This window comes from Dicentrarchus labrax, unplaced genomic scaffold, assembly GCF_905237075.1.
Source record: "Dicentrarchus labrax unplaced genomic scaffold, dlabrax2021, whole genome shotgun sequence".
NCBI classification, from domain to species: Eukaryota; Metazoa; Chordata; class Actinopteri; family Moronidae; genus Dicentrarchus; species Dicentrarchus labrax.
This window is the reverse complement of record NW_026136716.1, coordinates 11973287-11986127: the sequence shown is the minus strand read 5'-3', so window position 1 is coordinate 11986127 and position 12841 is coordinate 11973287. Positions and strand designations below refer to the sequence as shown.

The 12841-nt window shown below is 41.3% G+C and overlaps 1 protein-coding gene across 3 annotated transcripts in view; it reads right to left on the bottom strand.

Moving 5' to 3' along the window:
* LOC127378686 (interleukin-1 receptor accessory protein-like 1) overlaps positions 1-12841 on the bottom strand; it is a 287082-nt gene that overhangs the window by 33154 nt on the left and 241087 nt on the right. The window lies entirely within an intron of this gene.

Here is a 12841-nt window from a genome sequence, read left to right as displayed (position 1 = left end):
CGTGATGACGTGCGTTAATGCATTAACATACAGTGTTGTTGTATTTCCAAGAGTCAACGCCTGGGAAAACCAGCAATTTTCTCACATTGGCTAACTACCGTCTGCTGTACCTTGACTACTAATGACTGTATAAGTCGCTGAACATGTCCTACAAGCAATCGACTGATGTCAATTAAATGACACAATGCTCTGAGACATGCTGAGTGTTGCACTTAAATCTGATTTACTCTGGATAGAATGTTACCTTGAGGTTTTTGCACTACCATCATAATTCACCATCTTAAACATGGTAAGAAAACAGACAAAATTTACACAACCAACGCCACTTGTTTCCCCACATTATTCCAGCAGCGTCTGATCAGCATTCATTGGACTACAAGTGTTGGTTGAAACTGGCTATTTTTCCACTGTGCCCTGAGGTGGTGGATATCTGGTCATATCTGATACTGCATCACTGAGTACTAGCCCTGACTGCAATTTTTACCCTTCAAAACCACCATAACAGCCTCCTTGATTCCACCAATTCCTAAAACTGTCTCTCACTCTCCAGAGGTATCATCTTAAACCATCCCAGACCCTTTTTCAATTCCCTGACGGCCTCTTAAACTTTAAAACACTCTCTTGAACCCTCTATCACTGCAACTTCACAGTACTCCTGTACCTTCACAAAGGCTCTTATGCTCTTCAGTGGCCCCCTTCTCTACTTTTGATTTTCAATCACTGTATTCTGCAGGAAGTACTTTGGAAATTTTTAAACACAAGTGTGTGGCACAGCTTTTAAGGACAGTGATTTGCACTATTAATTAATTAAAATCCCCTATGCAAAACCCTCAATTCACACAGATTTCTCCCTTTTCTATAAACACAACGCAGGAGATCAAATTGCACATTATCAACTCAATTGTACTTGTGTACCTCTACTAGTATTCTTGTGATGATGAAGGGGTGCAGTTTGCTCTTGTGGGTCCACTGAACTAGACAGTGATTGAGTCACCCTTCATTCCACAAACTACACAGATGGTATACACATAGCTTTCAGTGTGTGGGATAAGAAAATAAGAGGAGGAGGGCAATACTTCAGTGCAGTGGTTTGATTGAACCCTGATTTAATTTTAGCAAGTCCACTTTTTTTCCAATGCCGTTCAAGAGCTGTGACAAAGTGCAAGTACAGTAGGGTGAACATATCATATTGATGAGGTTGATTCTTTTAGATGCCACAGACAAAATTAAAAATAAAAGATGAGTGAGAGAGAGAAAAAAAACCTCTGTAAAACATGTCAAGTGAATACAAGTTTTAAAGTGCAAAGTGGGGCACTTTCATATAACCTCCCATTAGGAGTAGATGGAGATAAAATTATACCAGATACAAGCATGCATGTAAAGAACCTGATCTTTTAAAGCTGCATTAATGGGGGTTTTCAGGGGCGGCGGAATAAGCCCCTTATGAAGTGAATGTGTTAGCAAACAGTTGACTGATAACACATCCAGTGGACACAGAGCAATATTAACATTCATTTGGTCCAATATTCACTCCTTTTAGCTCATGGTCCCTACCAACGCCAATGGAAATAAGTTGTTCTTTAGCAGATAAATGCTACACTATGTTCACTGGCTAGTCACTAACTTACAGACTAACCCTGTCTGCCATTTGGTCCTGGATGGGTCGCGTACAGCCGTATTAGTAGTTTTTTTTGCTGAAAACAGCTGCCTGCTGTGGCTGGAAAACTAATCCAAAAGACTGAAGTTACAGGCTGTAAAACCAAAACAATGAGCTGAAAGGTTCAAAAAACATTTCTAAAATAAATTCATCACTACGAGGGAACCCTTTCATGTTACATGTAGTAATTTGATCCAATGCTAATGTTAAATTATTGATTAGTGTTTAAAGCTTTAAAGTTTAAATAAAATCCTAAAATCTTGTCAGCACAGTTGATTGTCAGTTGTCAGAAAATGTTTAGTTTAGTGTCCTTGGCAGCATTTATAAAGTATTTGCTGAAGTTGAGGCAGTTGAAACAAAAGCACAGAAAGAAATTCCTGTTCGCAAATGCAAGAATTATAGAGGACTGATAAAATGGAAGGGAAAGAGAAGAATCAGCTATCAAGACATTTAAGGCAATTTTCTGTACTAGCAGGCAGTGTGATGCACTGATAGGCTTCCTGGGATGGCAAGAACCATGAGAACAGAGGGGTAAAAACACATATCAACAGACAAACCCCCTGCCTTCACATCAGCAGGAGTTCTCCTCTTTGCTCGGTTCATTTTGAACACACATCCTATGTGACTGGAGACAGATAAAACCCTTTTAAACCCGTTTTCGCTTTCTGTCGTGGATTAGAGACCTCTCATTCTTATCACACACATGCTGCAGCCGACGGCACATCCATGAGTGTGTGGCCTGTGCCGCTACAGGCTCACCAGGGGTATAAAAAAAAAAGGACCACATGATCAAAGCCTGGGAATGACTCTGATCCATAAAAAAAGCAGCCGATGATCAAGTAGGCTCCGGCAATTGTGCGTCAAGGAAGTCAAAAAGGTGATTCAGCATCTCTTCATTAGCACTCCTTGCTCATTGGCCCTGTGGCGAGGACTCAGAAGTCTGTGAGATGGGAGATAACTGTGGCGTATAATTGGGTACTTGCATTTTCAAACATAATAGGGATTTTATTTTACCAAGGCCTGCTCTAATTTGGCCCTCTAGTGCAAGTCTAGCGAGCTCAGATGATAGCTAAAATGTTAACAGGGAAAATCTGGTTTGGAGATTTAAAAAAAAAAAAAGCCCCGAGTTGGAGGACGGTTTTGCATGAACAAAAATATTGTCCACATCTGGGAGACAAGGGCTGTGTGTGTGTGTGTGTGTGTGTGAGTGTGAGTGTGAGAGAGAGAGAGAGAGAGGTTGTGTGTGTGTGTGTGTGTGTGTGTGTGTGTGTGTGTGTATATGTGTGTGTGTGAGGGAGTCAGAGAGAAAGTGTTTTGGGAATGCTGGGATCTGTCTTGGACCACACACACATATTCACACATATACTCACACATTGCTATACTTCCCGGCTCCACCAGGGGTCTCTGTGGTGCTACAAAGCAGGAGGGCCGGTGTGCAGGAGGAGCACATTAAACAACAAAAAAAATACTAAAAACAAAACACACCATTTTGACAGGTGCAGACAACAGTAAAAGGAAACACGGATCCTTTTGTGTGCCACCTTTGATGTCAAGAGGCTTCACCCATGGATCCGAACAGCATGTTGTGTTGTAGCATTGACAGCTCCACTGCTGTGCCGACAACAGCCGCGGTGTCACTCTCCAAGACTTATTCCAAGGGGCTCTTCATGCATATGTCTGCATGTTCTTCCCTTAACGATGGCGTGTTAATTTGTGCCAGCTTTACTGTGAGCAGCTAAGCCTGCACGGGCAGACGCTGTGTGTGCTCAGTTTGGGAAATGCACCAACAGCCGTGCAGGGATTTAAGTGCAGAGATTCTAACATTCAAATCCCAACCTCTGGGTCTTGGTCAGGGGGGTAAAGTGAGTCTTAATGCGATTGTCTCCTCTCTCTTATCTCCCTCCGCCTCTAGAGCATCTCTCTCAGTAGCTGTGGCTGCAGGACGGAGACGTCAGCAAAGATTCCCGTGGCTAAGCAGACAGACTGGAAGCTATGAAATCATGAAACGCCAGGGTGGAGAGGAAAAAACAGGGAAAGAGACATGGAGAAGGAGAGAGAGAGGGCAGGCATGTGTGAATTTTTGTGAGGTATATGCTAGCATGAGAGACAGAGGGCATATGTGCATGTCAGTGTGGATGTGAGTGAGAAAAAACAAGAGATAGACAGAGGAATCACACACATGGGAGAGAACAAACCACTCTTCGTGGAGAATTTAAAGACTTCCCACACAGAGTGAACAGAGCATCGTATCGCCCTCGTGCACTAAAGATACATAGATTACCGATCAGTACATCCGTATGCAGTGCGTGCACCATCCATGTCGAGTTAATCTACCAGCATTTCCCATTCAGATCCAAACAAGCCAGCTCTTGAGTAGGGAAGCCTTTCTTTTCTTTTCTCTCTCTCTCTCTTTTTTTTTTTTTTTTTTTGCTTTTAACAGCCTTGAATAAATTAAGCCCTGCAGCTAGCAGGAATAATACTTCAGAGGGAAGAGACAAAGCTTTTCAGAGTTTTTTTTGGAAAGGGCATTTGCAATCGTAACAGCAATGAGGACACAAATAGCTTTCTGTTTAATGTTTTTGGTGAGATGGGAAGCAATGGAGCTGGCAATTAATGACAAATAATGCGGCACGAGAACAGCACACTTTTCAAATTATCGGTAATCTGCAAGCAAGTTTGAGTTCTCCGCAAGTTGGCTTTTACGCTATATTTTTATTAATGGATGCCGATGACTGCCTGGAAGATTGTTTAAGACGAACACATACAGATCTAAAAACACTGTTAAGAGTTAATTCTTGAAGCTGACAAACACAATCTTACCACTACCTCCATTTAGTACCTGTTTTGAAGCTTTCCATCATATCAAATGAGAAGAATTTTAAGTGCTCAGAAAAATGGAAATTTGAATCTACAATTCCATGACAACCGGGCAAAACCCATCTGCTGGGGAAAGATTGTGTGAAAGGATCAAAAGCTCCAGAACAACTAAATGGACTTTATGCTGATGCTTTTTCTGTCAAATAAAAAAACTACTTTAACAAATGGTTGACAGTAATGTTAGGGTATGTGTGTTGATTTAAAGGTAATGGGTTAAAACACAGGTATAGTCATTGGCTATGTAACTTTTTATGACCTATGCAGCATTAAAAATCCAATACAACACTAGTCTAGACCAAGATCACTTCCCAAACAAGGCAGTGCTACCTCTACACAGTGACCTTACTAAGGCACTTTATTTTTGTTTTTTATTTAATTCTGTCACCCATCTCTGTAAACTCTGAATGTATCAAGGTAGAATATTAAATCATAAAGGCCTTAGCCTTTTTGCTTTGGAAGATAAACAACATGTGCTTTTAAAGCACAACCAGAACCACTTTGCAAAATGTCAAATGACACTTCTGGCACTGGTGGAAAACTCCTCTTTTCTCCCTTCGTCAAACTGAAATGATATTCCCTCTACTCTCTAATTAGTCCTTCCTTTAATGCAACATTCTGGGCTCTACATAAAAAGGACTTGAAGATTGCCCTGTAGCTTGTGATCAGCAGGATAGTGAGTGACTGATCTGGACTAAAAGAGAAGCCCAGCCCAGGAACTGAATCAGTAGATAATATGATTGTCGATGGTTAAAGGGGGTTTCCCAGATTCACTGGGTTATCTGGGCAGCACGAAGCGGTTCCTGAAAACATTTTTACAAGCTCTGAATGAGAGTGAGCATTATCTTTATAATCTGCTCCAGCACAACATCCAGGAAGCGAAGGGTTACACACGCGATGGAGCCCTGTAATTGCAGTGCCTGGGTACCCACTTACATCGCCATTGCCAGATGTGGCGGTTTAATTGTCTCTCTATTCAGCTTTCACTTTGTTTTGTTTATCACAGCCCGAATCTCTCCAATCAGGCATTTTAAGGCAGCCATTGACTGTGCTGTGTTCAGTATTCATTTAGCTACGTCCCCCTTGCGTATGGTCAATCTCCTGTTATTCATACTTGGCATTGCACCTCATTTTCGCTAAGCAGGCAAACTGCTACCGCCATTCCCCTTAATTAATGCAGGTAAAGCAGATAAAGAGAAACAATGTTTAAACTGTATTTCAGAATTTCATAAGCACGGTAACATGTGGCAATCATAAAGGGAAATTCTCAATAATGTGTTGTGAAATTACAATTTTCTCTGCTCAGTGTTACTTTTGCAGAGGACAAGCCGTGTCTAAAAATGATAGAAGGTACTATTGTTGAATATTACAGGGCAGTGGGAAACAAACAGGCTTGGGTGGGGGGCTGGGTGAATAACAAGTCCAATTTGAGCCTTGTGGAACAGAGCATGACATTTGCAAAGATCAACACCCACTCTTTACATTGATGTTCTCATAATACAGTGTTCTTTAGCACAAAAGCGGCCCCTATTATTGCCGCCCAATCCAGCGAAGAATCATTCCCAACGTCGAACCTGATGTTGCCTATAATCTTACGTGGAGAAGTCACAGTTGAATTCTCCTAATGAAAAGCTAATTAGACATTAATGAAACACTTAAAGGGTACTTCACAAAACATTAGACAAATGCCACGTTGAATGGAGGAAACAAGGTTATACCACAATTAGAAAAGCATGATGATGGCAATTGCGATGTCAACTTTGAAGGCAGATGCTATTTTTGCTAATGGTTTTGTGAGGCTTTGTGAAACCTTGCTTGGTTGTTGTTGCTGTTCTGCATCGGTTATTTCTACCATTTCTAGAACAGAATAATTTTTGTCAGTCAGGTCTCTCATCAATCTTGTTACTGAACCAAATGCATGTATTCAGACACATACAAATGTTTCCTTTCCTGCCTTTTCAAACTGGCCTTTCACTTACAATGATACTGCAGAAAGAGTTAAGTAAAGCAGAAACTTTGTTGAAATCCCAGTCTTCTTGCCCAACCTGGTTCTTAGTTTGAAATGCTGATGCTGCTGTTTAACTAAGAATTAGAAAAGAAGCTTCCCTCACAGTGGGAAGGCAGGGATTGGATACAACCAGGACCTGAACGCTTACTGGGCTTTGGTGCAGGACTACGCAGACAGAGGAGGGACCCCTGTCGGGCTTAGTGCAGGATGACGAAGCCATCTAGAGAATCCCTGAGCGGCACCATGTAGTTTAGCTACTGATGGAGGGCCACAGAGTCGGGGAAAATAGAAAATGTGGTAGGGAGGGGAGAAAAAGAGACGAAAGAAAGAAAAAGACTGATGGCACTAAATAGCAGGCTCCTTGAGTCCTTGCTGGGTCACCTTTGAAGTGTGCCCACACCACCAACAGTCCAATTTCCTAGCTGAAGCTCCCTGTGGTTAGATGCTCAGCTTGGGCCCACTTTAGCAATGAATCCCTGTTCTTAACTATCGTCCAGAGGATTTGAAGTATTCTCTACCTCCAGACGGCAGTAGCCTTCATGTACTTTCCTCCAGTGTGCTCCATGACTGCAAAGTAAATCTACTCCCGAAAAATTGAGGTTTTCTGCTCAAAAAGTCTCCATCCAGCCTGGCTTATGTACACTCGAATTTGCTTGTTAATGATGAAATGTTATGACTCATGGCAGTTGCATGGCTGACTTTCAGGAGCTGCCGAAACTATCAAATGCTATTTCTAGCCCCAGTCTGGCTCATTCGTGACAAATTACAGCAGTGTAGAAGTGTGTTACTCACACTAACACATGCTAAAACGGGTCAATGCACTCCCAGTGAAGGGAGTTGCCTCATGAAGATAAGAACCAAAAAATCTCATCTTGCATTTCAGATGCCGCATATGAAGTGTTTTTTACGCAAGGGGGTCAGACTACACAATGTCATTCCGGAAATGACTTGATCCATGGTTATCAGGAACAGAAATGAGTGTCAGGCACCACAGAATGTCAGGTTATCCTCCACTGTGTGAGGAGCGATTGTGGGTTTAGGATGCTTTAAGAGGTCACGATTGAAAGACTATCATTTGCTGTTGCACATTTTTCTTTTTGGGGATTTTATAGTTTGATGAAGAGTCAACGGTGGTCAGATGACTGGAAATGAGGGAGAAAGAGATGTGGATTCATGCAAGAAAGGTCACAAGATGGCCTCATGGACTAGGGATGCTGTGGTTAATGGTCAATGTCTAGGATTTAGTGGCATCTAGAGGTGTAGTTATTGATTAAACCTCTCTTGCTTCACCCTCCCGTTCCAAGAGTGTTGGAGAACCTAGGCCATATTCAGAGCCAGTGTTTGACTTTGATGTTCTGAGCTGCTGTAGAAACATTGTGGTTCAACAACTATGACTATGACTAAATAGAAAAGGGCCCGCTCGTTCTGTTGATAAAAACGCCTCATTCTAAGGTAACAAAAACAATGATTCTTATGTTCACGTGATTATACACTCATAAAAACATGCCTATGAATATTAGATTACATTTATGTCAATAGATCCACCTAAATGTTACACACTGGACTTTTAACCCTTAAGCCACAGGGGTTCCACGCTTGCTTCGTTTAACAACATCTAGGTCATGAAAAGCTGCAACCTATTGGTCTATTATTGGTCAGGGTTCTACATGCAGTCTCACATGTCTCTAGGCAAAGTCACAGTGGGACCATGATTGTTATAGGACGATATATAATATTATAGCGTATTGCAATCAAAAACACGATCATGAATATGACTCGACTTGAAAAAAGCTGTCTAGATCACTAACATAAGTCTTATATTGATTTCCTGATATGTGGAAATATGGATTCATATGCATGCATTACAAAAGCAGCTATATACAGTCCTGTAAAGTTCTTCCACACCAAACTTGGGAAAGCATGAAAGTTGGACACTATTGTCTGATGCTAAAGCATTAAGATTTCCATTTGGTGGCACAAACCAATAAAAACTACACCAGACCTAAAATACACAAAACATGTGCGCAAGGTTGTCCATTTAGAATATACTATCACTCTCATTATTATCCCTTACACTCTATGTTAACATGTTGAGGGGTTCAGCAAAGCATTGATTGGATTTACCTTATTGCAGCAGAGTGGCCCCTGTCTCCTAAGCCATCAGTGAAAAGAATCTAGTCCCTAAATGGTCTACTGGAGCAAACTCACCAGCCAAGATCAAGACAGCTTACTGTGCTCAGTGAGCGAGAGAGAGAGAGAGTAGTGAGTGGAGAGCAAGAGAGTGCTGCTATATATCCATACCCTCTCCTGGGGAGTCCATGTAATGAAAACAGGACACAGCAGAGTGGTTGGGACTGTAGGTGCTTTTCCCAGCGTTTCAGCAGGCACCGTGTTGGATATCTGCAGCGCATGTGAGCCGAATGAACAAGGAAGTCAGGAAACTTAACTGAGGCAGCGACGTGAAGTGAATGAGTGGAAGAGGTTTGAAAAAGCAGGAGAAAAAGCTGCTGTAACTTATCACCTCAAATCTAGCTGAAGGAGAAGGAAGGAGGGAGGGAGGGCTGTGGTGTAAATGGGTTTGGAAATCCTTGCATCACATTTCTCCAGGGGGGAGTGAACCAGGTTTACATGGTGTGACTGTGGCACTCCAGTGCTACGAATGCATGTACTGAGATGTTCTCTCAAAAATTACAAGTGGAGATGAGGCGTTGATTCCGCAATACATTTTTCTTGAAATGATATTGCCTGTTCCAAACATGTGGGGAAGACAGAAAATCTGCTTTTCCTTCAAGCTTTTCAAGTCAGAATTTCCAGTAGGAGAGCTGGGGATTAAAAATGGTTTTATATAGATTTTAAAATGGGTATGCAGCTGCAAATGATTATTTTAATGATCGATTAAGGCTGCATTAATCATGTTTTCATGTTTACAAAGATTTAAATGAACATGTGTATTGTGAAATGTGTAATTTATTGTGACAAACAGAGAAATATCACCCTACTGAGCAATCCCTCACAACTGTTTTTCTTTAGGCTCATTGTTTTGTTTTTATTCTGTTCTCATCAACCCTGTATTCCGCAGCAGCAGGCTGATTTTTTTTTAAGCTAAAAACATGTCAAAGATAAGTCAAACATAGCAAGGTAAGTCTGTGGATAGCAAAATGAAAAACTGTCAGGTGGCCAGAAACCGCACTCTGAATGCTAATCTTTCTCCACGTCTGCTGAATGTGTCAACAGACAACTATTTGCTAACAGGTTGTCCATCATTGCAACTATACGGGTGTTTTCACACAAGTTGGATGCTTGACAGTGTACATTTGGCATTTTTGATTAAAAATGACTTTAGTGAGTATTGTTGATTACTTTTCTGCCAGCTGACTAATTGCTTAAATCATGTTTTAAGTAAGGTGTCATTTACAGGTACAGATGCTAACTGGCCAACTGAATTGTCAAACATCAGCAACAGAATATCAGCTGTTACTAACCACTACATTAATCTGTTTCTCTGTTCATTGTTCATTCTTCTTTTCTATCTCTGCTCATCCTATTCATCTCATCTCCTTTGTCTTTAACCTCACCTTTCTTCCCTCTCTCTCATGCCTTGCAGCATGTCTTGGGAGGGCTTTGTGCATAAACAGGTTTCTATAATGAGCGCCGAATCAGGACAGGGACAAACAATAGGACTGTGTGACAGAGGGGCCGGGAGGAAAGAGAGAGTCTGCAGGAAGGACGCTGAGGGAAAGGTTAAAGCTCTGGTGAGAGCAGGCATCATCTACACAGCGTCCTGCTGCTTTCTCCCTGTCCATCATGTTCACAGAAAAACACAGTGTTAAATATCTGCCTGTGTGTGTCTGTGTGTGTGCGTGTGTGTGTGTGTGTGTGTGTGTGTGTGTGTGTGTGTGTGTGTGTGTGTGTGTGTGTGTGAGCGAGCGTGTTGTGTTCTGGTGCATAGGCGGGATATGTGGAGTGATTTGTATTATCTATGCTTCTGTCCTTCCAATTTGCATCAACATATGGAGGTAAATAAATTCATGTTCACATGTTCAAAAAGGGCATTTTGGGCCATTTGTCACGCGGCTACACCGATAACAGTGTAAAGCAGAGTATTTGATACACATGCTTTGATGAGAAAACGTGTTTAAAACCCCTCCATGTATCCATCTGGATAAATTACCATAAGATTGACACGAGTGTCTGGGGACGACAAAATGTCACCATGATAGGAAATATCTGCCATGAAAAAGGCAACCAGAATTCTCCTTGGGGGCGCTGACATGGACTGGCTGAATGATGCATTTGCAAAATAAAAGATTTTAATGTTGTAAGGTCAGGAAGGTCATTTGGCCGTGATTGTTGAATGTCAGATCGCCATCAGAATAAAATCAGAGTCTTGTGAATGGCTACCTAGAGCAAATAACCTTTGAGGCGTACTCTCCAATGACCTGATATATGGGGAAATCACATTTAACGCCAGTCAGAGAGAATAAACCCTCGGAGTCCATAGCTCACCCTCTGATTATTCAGACATACATCTCAGCTTGGACTGTGGATAATCGAATTGATTTGCTCGTTCCCACCCACGACTCCTTGCTGCAGTATATTTTCCTTATTAAGCACTCTGGTGGTCTGACCATACTCTTGCAAGCTTTGTGCTGCAAGGAGTGAATGACATACGCAGATGGTGGAATAAAGCAATTGCTTTATATCACATCTAATTAGATTTGATATATTTTACAATTTTAAGAACATGAAATTACTCTAATTTATTTCACGTAATCTTGTTTCCTAAGACATTATGTGCGGAAATGTGGTTTGGTTTTTACAGAAGGAGCAAGTGCTGCACTGAGCCTGCTGTGACTCCATTTAATTTAAAGTTCTTTTTTATCAGGGCAAGCATCTCTGTAATCCAAGGCTGGTTCCTTTCTGATCCTCTATGCCAGACTGAGAATACACAAGCCAGACTGCTGGGGCCGGGAATCTGTGGTGTCCTGATGTCTGTGAAGTTTGTATTCACCACTACCAAGCCGTCACTTTATTATCCCCGCTCTTCTCTTCTAAAGGTGACATTTGTCTAACTGTTCAATCCCTCTAACATGCAGCGCAGCAGTTTGGGACCTATTCCACTTTATAGTCCCGCTTTACAGTAGGTGTGCGCTGAATTTAGAATTCAGATAAGAAATGGCACGTCTTGGAACTGCTCGGCACTTAAACTCCCTTGCCATCCATTTAATTAAAAACAATACAATAAATTACAAGCAATGCTATCAAGAGGTGGGAGGGAGGGAGAAGAGGAAGTAACTCGAGGCAAGGTAAATTATGACCTTATGCCGGAAAACATTTTAAAGGGGGGATATCATGGTGTGTGCATAAATTTAAGAGTGCAAGTGCTGATCTGTCAGTCATGCACTGTTGCCTGAATGCAACTGTGGGGGACTGAGAAGCAGTATACATCCATATTTCATGGTATATTTCATGCTGTAAATACCATTTGTGCATGCATGATGAATGAGAAAAACTATTCTTATATACACAGCGATATCTAGTGACCTTTCATTGATAGTATCATAAGACAAGACAAGACAAGCAGAATAAGTACAGAATAATGATATAGATGCAGATGTGGTCCAATTTGACAGTAAAATCACACCTGCAGGGCCCCAAATAGTAAAAAAAAAAAAAAAGAAATATAAATTTTGACAATTTTTAACCAGCAAAACAGTGACCTGATCCATAATAATCACCAAAACCCTTTATCACTGTCTGCAGCCACTGTATTTCACCAGCGAAGCAGACTGACAAACATCTGTTATAATCTGTAAACCAGCAGGCACATTAGGAGCTTTTGGGCTTATTTGCTTCATCCACTGTTAGACTAGTAGCTTCTCTACTGTAGAGATTTAAGCAGCGTTCCCAAATCCACTGTGTGATCAGTGTTTGGTGATAATCCACAAAATATTGCAAATACTGTATCAGCATGATTCCCAATGAAATCTGTAATTATATAACATATCAGATGCTCTGTTCAAGCCCACATAATCAGTTCAGATGAGGCTTTGAGGGCAGAATGAAATGAGTGAAAATGTGTGAGATGAATTCTGAAGTGTGACTGAAGGTGTATGAGGGCTATTTTATTTTATAAGATAAAGATACAGATAAAGGTTAATTTACAACACATAGTGCTAGCCTGTGAAAACAGCTGTATAATGTCATCTGTCACTCTGGAGGTCAAGTCTGAAAATACAGTGTAAAATCTACAGTTCAAAAAAGCTTTCCCGAGTTCCTGAAGCAAACAAACCTAATAATCC